General features: G+C 42.7%; 1 pseudogene; it reads left to right on the top strand.

The window, feature by feature from the left end:
- The window catches only part of LOC114047230, a 71,785-nt pseudogene extending 65,311 nt beyond the window's left edge, over positions 1-6,474 (top strand).
- Positions 6,475-12,371: the final 5,897 nt, after the last annotated feature.

Here is a 12,371-nt window from a genome sequence, read left to right as displayed (position 1 = left end):
TCCTCTCTCACCAAGCCCTGACAGACTTTTCCTGCTGACCTTCTAAGCTGTCTTTGGTGTTTGTGAGTTGAGAAGTCTGGAAACTGCCACAGCTCTTCTTGATTCAGTCCCCTGAGGCCTGCTCCGGGTTCGCTGAGGCCCGGTTTTTGCTGGTGTGGCCCACACTGAACTGCGGTCTTCTCCCGGCCCTGCACAGTAGACCTTTCTGATCAACCATCCAGGTTGTCTCGGGCTGGAAATTTGTTTCACTCTGTTTTTTGTGGGTTCTGCTGCTCTAGAATTTGTTGAGTCATTTTTACAGGTATTTGGAGGGGTTTGGGGAAAAGCTCAAGCAAGTCACTGCTTTTACTCCACCATCTTGGCTATGCCATGCCCCAATTCATTCAGTCATTCCCCAATTGATAGATATCTATTTCTTTTATAGGATTTGTTCTTTTTTTTTGTCTACCATAAAAGTACTGCTGTGAGTATTTTGCTCTATATGGGAACTTTCTGTCCTTGACTTCCTTGGGGTATATTGTGCAGAGGGGCTATCACTGGAGTCAAAGACAGTCTAAAAATCTAATATAGAGTTCCAGTTGGTAGAGTGCACATGGATAATAGGGAGTTTACAATACCCAGTAGTTGGAGAGACTGGGTTTATTAGATCAGGGGTTTGTTAACCCAAGGTTAGTTTATCAGCAGCCAAGGGCCACAAAGACCACTGAGATTAGGGTCAGAAAGGCCTGAGTTCAAGTCCCATCTCTGCTACTTAGTAGGTTATGTATATGTATATATAGTGTGTATACAGTATCATATATGATCTATGGTTACACAATGCTATAAACACATACATATATACAAATTCACATATATACATGCATATATAAATAAAAATCACTTTTGGCAAGCCAGTTCCCCTCTCTGAGACCCAATTTTCTATACTCTAAGATATACATGTATATATATATGCATACATATATACATATATACATGCATATATAGTATACATATATATGTACATATATACATGTACATGTGTATGTGTGTGCACATATATGTGTGTGTGTGTGTATGTGTGTGTAAAACCTTTGGCAAGCCATTTCCTTCTCTGAGCACCAATTTTCTGCTCTGTAAGATGATATTCTTACTATCCAGTTCATGAAACCATCATGAGGGAAATATGCTACAAACTGTAAAGTTCTAAAGAAATGTGAGCTATTCCATTATACTTACCCTTACTTCTTTAAGAGAACCAGATGATGGGGAAAGGAGAGAAAGAAATCTAATATCTGTCTTTTTGGAGGCCTGGGCTTCCATGGTCATCCCATGTGGAATGTCTTGGATCTAAGGGTCCATATAAGGCCAGTGGGTATTCCACACTACTGTTGAACTGCTAAAGATGATTACCCTATCTTTGAACAGCCAGACAATTGAGAGATGAGTACAGAAAAAATAGAGTTATCTTTAGTACCCCCTATCATGAGTGAATGAATGGGAGAGCATTTATTCATCACTTACTATGTGCCATGCACTTTCCTAAGTTTTGGAGACACAAATAGAAAAGTAAGACAATCCATGTTGTCAGGGAGCTCACATTCTAATTGTGGGCAAACAACACGCGAGGTTTGAGTGGGAAGTCAAATGGAAAAGCCTCAGGAACCTTAGTGGGCAGCTATAAAACAAGCTGGAATGCTATTTAATCTTATTTCTGCTGATTATACTATATCCACTTCTGATAGGGGACCATATGATAGTGCTCTCAGGAATTTCTTTGGGAATCTTCGGTGGCTGTGGCTGCTGAGGAGGAGATGGAGGGAAGCCATGGTGTTCTGCACCCGCAGAAATCATGGCTTCACCACTAGGGTTGATTCTCAGATGACCGATACAGGTGCTAGGCTGGAATCAGGCTCAGTCATCTAGAAGTCCCCATGCTACCTGAGGTTCCTAAATTCAGGGTCCTGGGCTGCCTCTGTCAGGGTCTAAAGGGAGGTGTTTGTCAAGGTGGTGGCCATGGTTTGACTTGCCGGTCCCATGCCGCCTCTCATGTCTTCTTCAGGGTGCCTTGCACCTGAGTCATTTGGGCCCTTTGCAAGAAAAATTCATCTTGATAATCTCCTAAAACCCACTATAATTAGAAATTCTCATGCCTTTGAAACTGAGGTTTGGGGCTTTTCTGCTCCTTCATATTTTTAGGCCTTGGGTTGGCATGAATAATTGGGAATGATCACTTTAAAAAAAACAACTCATAGCATCCCAGAGTTAGAATTGAACCCTAGTCATCTACTCCATTAGAAGTCATCCGGTTCCAACCCTTCCATGAATCATGAGTCTTCTACAATAAACTTCAGAAGCCAGGATTTAACCTTTGCTTGAAGAGCTGTCTTCAAACATCTGAAAGGATGTCATGGGGAAAAGGAAGCAGATTTGTTCTATTTGGCCTCAGAACTATGGGTCAATGAGGTGAAATTCCCAGGACATCAATTGGATCACCATACAAAGAATAACTTTCTATCAACCATGGAACAAGCTATCTGAGGCAATGAGCTCCTTGTCACTGGAAGTCTCCAAGCACAGGCTGGGTAACCACCCATCAGGTATTGCATAAAGTTGATTCCCATGTGGGGTCAGAGTTTAGTCACAAAATGATATCTGAGATCTGCAGGGGCTCTCAGATTTCACTATTCTATGAGCTTAAGGCTCTATAATTCAAAGAGTTAGACCTTCTGCTTCTCTCCAAGAACCTACCTCCCAGAGGGAAGGGCTCTGGGCTTGGGGGTGGGAGTGTGGCTATTTGGGGCCAGCTCATAACTATTGTTAGTAGCTCATGGTTTAGGCCTCAGGCGGTTTCCTCTAATTAAAACAGAAACCTCAATTACAACAGAGGCAAAGTCAGAGCACGTGTTGCTGCTTAATGGGGCAGATTTACAAGGTATTAACAACACTGGAGTTGATTACTGCTGAGGCGCCAGGTGTTGCAAATCACCCAAATTGGAACCACGTGAGGAGTTGGGCTAAGTAAGTAGGTGTAGTGTCCAGCAGGGGCCCTGATGGATGATGGGTGATAGGCAAGGGGTGGGGGCAGAATGCTGCTAGGATGATTTGGGGGGGCACCGGGGAGATAGGGAGGGAGCAGAAATATCCTTCCGTTGAGCTTCATTTGATAGGCTTTCAATCTTACATGATGATCTCAAAAGTTCCTTACATTTCTAATATCATATGTTCTATGTTTTAAGGCCTCCTTCTGCTCTGATGTTGTTCTTCAATATCTGAAGTTCTCTCCAGTTCTGGCATTCTGAATTCTAAGATCCATTCTCAATGTAGCATTTGGTGAGTCTGTTAGGGTTTGTTAGCTCCTTTTGGGTTCAAAGATAAGAGACTCTTTTGTGCGTGTGGGGGGGGGGGACGGCGCGCCGCCGCCGTCCGTTCCCTCCCCCCCCCTCCTCACAGACCCAGGGTGGGGCCCTACAGGTTCTGATTATTAAGACTGAAGACAGGACTGTTTTTATTTTTGTCCTTGTAGCCTCAATGCAGCATCTAGCACATAATAGGCACTGAACAAATATTGAATTGAAATGAAAAATAATAAAGCTAATAACAATAGCTAACATTTATATAGTGCCTTATGTGTGCCAGGTACAAACATTAACTCACAACCCTGGGAAATCCCATTTTGCCATTGAGGTCAAGTGATTCGTTCAGGGTCACACAGCTGGCAAGTATCTGAGGCCACAGTTGAACTCAGGTCTTCCTGATTCCAGGCCTAGCAATCTATCTGCTGTGCCATCTAACTGCTCCGCTGACAATAAATGGTGTTTTGAGGTGTGCTTAGTGACTTGTATACATACATTGCCTCATTTGAGCTTCAAAATGACCTTGTGGGGTGGGCAGCACAAGTATTATGATGCTTGTTTTGTAGTGAAGAAAAACAGTGGGATGGCCAAGGTCACACAAAGCATGTGTGACCTTTGGCTAGTACTCAGACCTGAGCATCCACCTCCTAGGCCCGGGGTTTGACCACTGCTCCTGTGCTTCCCGGGTTATCAGACTCCTCTCCTGGGGAGGGGACCACAGCAGGCAGGAAGTGGGAACCCTGAGGTAGACAGATCCTGGTTGTGCTCAGAGTAATTGATCCACAGTAAAATTGCTTAAGTCATTGCCAATAGGTGAAGATCAGCATGACCTCTCTTCCTTTATAAGCCACTGTACAAATATGGGTTATTCAGTCTTATCCTTGCCCCTTCCTTACCAATTCAATGTTAGAGGAAGGGAGGTTAGGTGGTGTAGTGGATAGATGAGATCAAATATGACCTCAGACACTTGTTAGCTGTGTGACCCTGGACAAATCACTTAACTGCTATGTGGCTCAGTTTCCTTAACTATAAAATGGGGGTAATAATAGCATATACCTCCCAGGGTTGTTGTGAAAATCAAATAAGATAATATGTGTAAAAAAATAAAAATTAAATTAAAAAGAGGGCTTAGTGCAGTGCCTGGCCCATAGTTGGCACTAAATAAATGCTTGTTTTCTCCTTTTTTCCCTCCCCAATGTAAATTGTTTAATTGGCTCCTCCTTGAAGACAGTTGCTGAGACCCTCACTGTGCAGGTATCCAGGCAACCCAGGTAGAGGTAAGAGGCAGCAGGGAGTCAAGTCCAGGCTTTTATTTGGCAGCCCTAACTGAGCAAGGAGGCAGCTGAGGGGCTCAGTCGCTAGAGCTCTGGACCTAGAGTCAGGAAGACCTGAGTTCAAATGTGGCCTTAGACACTTACTAGCTTTGTGACCCTGGGCAAGTCACTTAACTTCTGCTTGCCTTAATCCACTGGAAAAGGAAATGGCAAACCACTCCAGTATCTTTGCCAGGAAAACCTTATGGACAGTATGGTCCACAGGGTCATGAAGAGTCAAATGTGACTGAACAGTAACAACAAAATGAACAATGCTATGAAGAATGGAGTCTTCCCTATGTCCCAGACATCAGTCGAACTCAGTTTTGAGGGAGGATTGATTTGCACCTTCAAAGGCTGACTTATATATTGTGATATATGGTAGGTGGTCTAATTGATAACATCTGTACCTATCTGGCTTTCCTCCAAGGACCACCTGTTGGCCCCAGCTGGCTGTGGGTATCTGGGCCACTGGTGTCCAAGGAAGAGCTGAGAGCCTGCTTAGGAAGGACTTGCCCACTTTAGAACTGTGCCTTAGATTCAATGCCAAGAGGCTCATTGGAAACAGGAGACACAACCTTAAGCTTATGGAATGGAGAGGCTATGGTGGTGTAGTGGATAGAGTGCTGGACTTGGAATTAGTACAGACTTGGGTTCAAATCCTGTCTCAGATACTTACTAGCTAGGCCTCAGTTTCCATTTATAAAATGAGGACTTAATGATCTCTAAGCTCCTTCCCAGCTCTAACATCCTGTGTTTTAAATCCCTAAAAAATTATGTTCTAACTTTAAGGTGCCCTTTAAGGCCTGTAAAACTGACAAAAATAAAAGCGCTAAAATTCATTGTGTACAACGTTGTAGAGAAACTCACTTACTCATTGCTGGTAGAATTACAAACTTTGCAGAATTGTTTTTCAGAGAGCAATGTCAGTATGCAGTAAAGGTACAAAAATAAACATACACTTTGATCAGCAATTCCATTTTTGGAAATGTAGCTTGAAAATTCTATCAAAAAATAAAGCAGAGCTCCTACCAAGTCCAGAGCCAGACCTCGCGAGATAGGCCCAGTGATCGTGGTCAGAGGAAGGGTGAGGGCTCTGTCTTCCGTGCTCATGTGAAGCACAGGAAAGGGGCCGCCAAGCTCCGGGCTGCCGACTTCGCCGAGAGGCATGGTTACATTAAGGGTATTGTAAAGGACATAATCCATGATCCAGGCTGAGGGGCTCCTCTTTCAAAAGTAGCTTTCCGGGATCCTTACCGATTTAAAAAGAGGACAAAGTTGTTCACTGCTGCTGAAGGCATCCGTACCGGCCAGTTTGCGAACTGTGGTAAGAAAGCTCAGTTCAACATTGGCAATGTCCTCCCAGTTGACACTGTGCCTGAAGGGACCATAGTGTGCTATCTTGAAGAAAAGCCTGGGGACTGGATTAAGCTTGCCGTGCGTCTGGAAACTATGCCACAATGATTTCCCACAATCCTGAAACCAAGAAAACACGGGTGAAGCTACCTTCAGGTGCTAAGAAAGGGATCTCCTCCGCAAACAGAGCTGTGGTTGGTGTTATTGCTGGAGGAGGTCATATTGATAAGCCCATTCTTAAGGCAGGTCGTGCCTACCACAAATACAAGGCCAAGAGAAACTGCTGGCTTTGTGTTCGGGATGTGGCCACGAATTCTGTGGAACATCCCTTTGGAGGAGATAATCACCAGCATATTGTAAAACCATCCACCATTTGAAGAGACGCCCCAGCTGGACAAGACGTTGGTCTCAGTGATGCCCAGTGTACTGGTTGACTCCAGGGGACCAAGACTATACAAGAGAAGGAAAACTGAAGTACGGAAACCTGACAATAAAAATTATTTTGGAAATTGTATTAAAACATACAGCAGAAACTAAAACCTTTTCAAAGATCTTCATAAGAATGAAAGAAATAAGCATTTATTAAGCATCTATTGTGTGTCAAGAACTTTAGAAATATTATCTCAGCTGATCCTCACAACAATCCTGGGAGGTAGGTACTATTATGACCACCATTTTACTGTTGAGAAAACTAAGGCAAACAGGGTAAGTGACTTGCCCAGGGTCATACAGCTAGTAAGTGTCTGAGGCTGGGTTTGAACTCATCTTTCTATCCATTGAGCCACCTAGCTGCATTAAATGTAATTTCAACAAAAGTGAAACTATTTTAACCATCTAGGAAGAGAATAGTGGTTAAATAAATTGTTGTACATTGGTGTAATGAAATATTCTAATTTCCTTGGTATCAGCAAGGGTGAGGAATACAAAAAAAGAAAGAGCACTGTCTCTGGACCCAGAGAATTTAGATCCAAATCCCATCTCTGGGATCCTAGGAAGTGATTGTGAGTGTCATTTAACCTTTCCTGAACCTCAGTTTCTTCATTTGTCAAGTGAGGAGGTTGGACTATGGCTTCTGAAGTCCCTTCCAACTCTCCTAATATGATCTATGACCCTATGATCCTATAAAATAATGCAAAGAAGAAAAGCCAGAACAAGAAGAATAGAATACACCAAGTACGGCCATATAAGAGGAAAAGTGTATGAGAATGAACAGTGGATCCTGATGGGGACTTTAAAAGTTGTTATGATACTTTATGTATTGAAGTGAGATTGTTTAAATATAAAGTACTAAGCAAGTATAATTGGCAGTATTAATGTTCAACATTAAGTTTTAATAACAAGTTTGATTTTTTAAAAAAATATTTATATGTCATAAGATTTCTCCCAGCTCAGGCTGCATTTTATGTGCTACAAGGCTTTTGAGTTCTGCCACTGTGTTCTATGTTCTAAGGGACATTCTAGTTCTGTTGTTCTATGTTTTATGACTTTGCTTTCCCCGGGCTTTGATATATACCAGGGGAACGAGGACAAACAAAACGAAGCTCCACCGGTTGAATTCAAGGCATTAGCAAGGAGCTACGGGAGGTATTTTTTCAGCTTGGGATACCATCTTAGTATCCATGAAATCACTTCTCACAGATTAGTTTCTCATTGGGTCAGTGTTATCTCTGAGCCTTACTTCACCCATCTCTATAACATGAATTGATATAAACCACCTCATGGGACTCTTACAAGGTTAAGGAATCAAAAAATAATGGCATTGGGCTTTGCAAAATGTTTGTGGATTGAATGATGTCTGGAGCAGAGCTAGGAACACCTGATTTGGCTGCACAATCACCTCAAAATGAACAAACCCAATTTAAAGAGCAAATAGTTCAACTTGGTTTTGAGGTATGTTGAGAGAGTACCAATGGTTTTCTCCACCATTTTTGAGAAGAGCATGTACCACTTCAACCCATTTTCATATTTATTTTCTATTTTCCAGTTTAATTTTGGACATATTTTTTCTATTTGAAACTATTTGTTGGCAAGAGAATATGGTACTCAGAGAGACAAAAATATCCAGCGTCACTTTAATGAGAAACAGGGACACTCCCTGAGTGCAAAGGGAGCAAAAAGACACCAGGCTGCAGAGGGGGATCATGGAAAAGGAACCAAGAATGGGAGGTAGGGAGAGGCAGAAGTGGCCATTTATTGTGAAGAAGACCAGTAAGGAGAAGGAGCAATTCCTCTAATAGAGGATTGAGACACTGATTAGTGGATAGAATTTCAAATTGACCTTGGGAAAGTAAGTCACTTCTTTCTTTCTTTCTTTCTTTCTTTTTTGGTGAGACAATCAGGGTTAAGTGACTTGCCCAGAGTCACACAGCTAGTAAGTATCAAGTGTCTGAGGCTGGATTTGAACTCAGGTCCTCCTGACTCCAAGGCTGGTGCTCTATGTACTACGCCACCTAGCTGCCCCAGTAAGTCACTTCTCTGGCCTCAGTTTCCTTATCTATATAGAACTGGTGCAATACACATTGACCTCTTATTGAAAGTATTGTTATGATTCTGCTCTTTGGCCTTGAGGTGATGATGATGATGGTAATGGGGATTTTGACAATAACCCTTTCCCCCCTTTCACTAGAAATTTCCCACAAGAGGAAATAGTTTGAGGAGACGTGGTAAATGGTAGAACCGGAGTCGGGTTTCTAGTTCCTTGTTTTTCTTCTTCATTTGCCCTTGAGTGAATGCATGAAATGAATGAATGAAAAAGCATTTATTAAGTGCTTACTATGTGCTGTGGTACTAGGGATAGAAATATTTTTTAAAAGAGACAGTCCCCTTCCCCAAGAAGCTTATATTCTCATGGGGAAGACAGCACATACAAGAAAGTGGTCACCAGGGAAGGGTGTTTTGAGGTAAGAGGGTGTAGATCTGTGGTAGATAGAAATGAGGGTCTTTGTTTGCCGTGTGAGACAAATAGCCATTGACCATGGGAATGAGACTTATGGTTCTCTATGCTGGAGTAATTATCTGAAATCTGGGTAAGGCGCTGCTAGGTTTGAAAATAGGACTTTTTGGGTTGCTGGGGGGTATGACCTGAACCTCTCTACCTGTGGGTATCAAAGACAGCAAGATGGGAGAGGTGAGATTCATACCCGGAGCAGTGATTTTGGTGGGCGTCGCTGGTGAAGTAGATTATAGGGTGCCGGGTCTGTGAGCTATGTAGAGCATGAAGGAGTAGTGAATCATGAGTGGGGAGATGGGTCTTCTTCTTCTTGCCACTCTTGGCCTCTCAGCTTAAACTCTACGGATCAGGATCCAGAACATATTTACCCACATGCACATCTTCCCTTATCTCCTTCCTGACTTCAGACAGATGGGAAGATTTGCAGGGGGTGATTGGAACCTAATCAATTTCTTTTCCATTTCCTCCTCAATGTGCAAATAGGCTGAGAGTCTACAAAATGCTGTTCCCCTGAGTTCTTTGGATTTAGTCCATTGAGATTGAGCTAGGAAATTTTCCTGGTGTGGGTGAAGTCATGGAGATTAATTTTATATTTTTTACATATATATGTTCACCTATTTAATAAGTCCTAGGCCAGAATTCAGAACCTTGTCAGTGAGGGTTTTTTTGCTTCTCTGGCTATTTTGAAGCACTGTGGCTTTGGGGTGGACAGCTTGTGCCTTCATAATGAGACGATGTTCCACCCGTACCTGTTAGAGAGACTTTGATGGGACCACTGGGCTGGTTTCTGAGTATAGCACCACACTATGTTCTTTTTCTAGTTAAGGAAGAGTAAATGGACACTCTGTCTTTCTATGCATTTAAGGAAGGCAAGATATGAGCTGGTGTGAGCTGCTGTTGCTGTAAGTCCACATATGTCATATGCTGTACCCACTAAGGGTATATGCAGCTTACACCTATGCCGCTTATAAAAAGAGCAGGTTGGATTAGGTGATCTCCAAGTTTCCCTCTATCATTCTGTGTTCTGAGGACACTTCAAACTCTAACATTCGGTGTTCTGAGGTCCTTTCTAGCTCTGATATTCTGTGTTCTAAGTTCCAAGGTATTTTCCAGATCTAACATCCTATGAATTTTGAACCTGTGAATAACAGAATAACGGGTGCTACATCTTTTTCACCAATCACAGGATCATGGAGTTACAGACAGAAAGATCTTAAAAGCCACCTGTTCTAATCCCCTCACTTTACAAGTGTGGAAACTGATGTAAAGACAAGTTAAATGACTTGCCTGAGACCACACAGGCAGAAGTGAGCCTATTATGGGCGCTAGTGCTGAGGACTTGGACCAGGGTCTGTGGTTTGGGGAATTATGAAAGATAAGGCTGGAATGATAGGTTGTGGCTAAGTTTCTAATGGCAAAATACACATATTTTGATCCATTTTGGGGTGTGTGTGTGTGTGTGTGTGTGTGTGTGTGTGTGTGTGTGTGTGAGTGAGAGAGAGAGAGAGAGAGACAGGCAGACAGACAGACAGACAGACAGCAGAATTCCAGTATCAAAGCTGGAAGAGATCTTTTGAGTTAGCAACATGGTCTAGAGAAAAGAATGAATTTGGAGGTAGAGGACCTAGGTCCAAATCTTGTCTCTTTCACTTTCTAGTTGGGTGATTTTGGGCCAATTACTTTACATGTCTGGCTGTCATTCTTTTCCTCATCTGTAAAAGGAGGATGCTATACTGATTTACTTCAAAGTTCCCTTCCAGCTCTAAACCGATGATTCCATGGATTAATTCACCTTACTCCACAGAGGAGGAAACTGAGGTTCAGAGAAAGGAAGTGGCTTCTACAAGATCATGCAGCTAGTTAGTGTCAGGCCAGGGACTGGCACCCAAATCCCTGACTCCCAAGCCTGGGCTCTTTGCTCCCATGCTAGAATGGATCATCAGCGGCCTGTTTGGCCTTTGACCCACATTCCTGCTGTATCTCTTCTTCCTGACTTGATCCCCAGCATCTGTCCTTTGGACATTTGGTGAACGCATGGCTTCTTGACCACGGGGACCTGGCTAAGATAGTATGATTCGAGAGGTCATGGACCCCACTCCTTGTGTCCTGCCCATAATAATTTCTGGCCGTGTTTTGCCTAATAGGAAGGGTCTGATGATTTCCAGGGATCAGCAAGGCCTGACCTCCTAGCTGACTGGGGTAGTGGAAGGAGTTCAGGACTTAGAGTCAGAAGACCTGGATTCTAGTCTCAGTTCTGCGACTCCAGTCCAGTCTCTTCCCTTCTCTGAGTTTCAGTTTCTTCGTCTATATAATTGCTAATAGTCTATATTCTAAGGTCTCTATCAATACTATGCCTAAATAGGGGGAGTCATCAGGAAGGAAAAGAAGGACAGAAAGGATCGAATTGGCCACATGGTCTAGTTAAAAGAGATAAGAATTTGGAGTTAGAAGGCCTGTATTCAAATCTAGATTCTGCTACTTATAAGCTATGTAACCCTGGGTAAGTCCCTTCACTTCCCTGAGCCTGTTTCCTCACCTGTAAAATAAGGATGCTTTATTGGTTGACCTAAAAGTTCCCTTCCAACTCTAAGCCTATGGTCCTATGAGCCCAGAGACTAATGATTCTATCAGGGAAGTCAGTTTAGGGGAGATCAGAGATGCTCAAGAAGGGAATTCTGAAGTTTCAAAGGGAAACAATTCCTTCTGAGGAATAAAATGGGAATTTCTCTTAATATAGATGCATATTGCTAACCAACTTGGATTTTTTAAAAGGGCACAGAGGACTAATATAAAACTGTAGCTTGGTATTGTAAGAAGAGGGTCCGAAGTGTCAAAGGTCACAATGAGTTGAAGCTGATAGGAAAGCTAAGGACAATAAAAGGTTGTTGTTGTTTTTTTTCTTAAGCTCTATTGAGGAAAAGAGGAGGATCAAAGACTGATGCTTGGGGAGGATGGGCTGATGATAACTGGTCAAAAAGAGAAGGAAGAGTCACTTAAGTCTTACTTTGCTTGACTTCTTTGCCAAGGAGAAGGACCTCTAGACTGTAGATGTCAGAACCCAATGGACTAATAGGGAATTGGAAATTTGAGGGGGTCCAGACTCTACTATGTCATGCTACCACAATCAACTCAAGTAGATTGATACACATTTTAAATAATAATAATAATAGCTAGCATTTATTGAGCAGCTACTATATGCCAGGCCCTGTGCCTCATTTGATCCTCACCACAATCCTATGGGGTAGGTGTATTATTATCCTTGTTTTACAGTTGAGGAAACTGAGGCACATAGAGACTAAGTGACTTGTCCAAGGCCACATAGCTAGTAAGTGTCTGAGGTTGGTTCTGAACTCAGGTCTTCTTGACTCAAGGCCCAGCACTTTTCTCAGTATGCCACCTTCCTAGCTGCTGGCACAGGGT

The sequence above is a fragment of the Vombatus ursinus genome, unplaced genomic scaffold (assembly GCF_900497805.2).
Source record: "Vombatus ursinus unplaced genomic scaffold, bare-nosed wombat genome assembly UNPS02014786.1, whole genome shotgun sequence".
In the NCBI taxonomy this organism is placed as follows: Eukaryota; Metazoa; Chordata; class Mammalia; order Diprotodontia; family Vombatidae; genus Vombatus; species Vombatus ursinus.
This window is presented reverse-complemented; position numbering and strand designations above follow the sequence as displayed.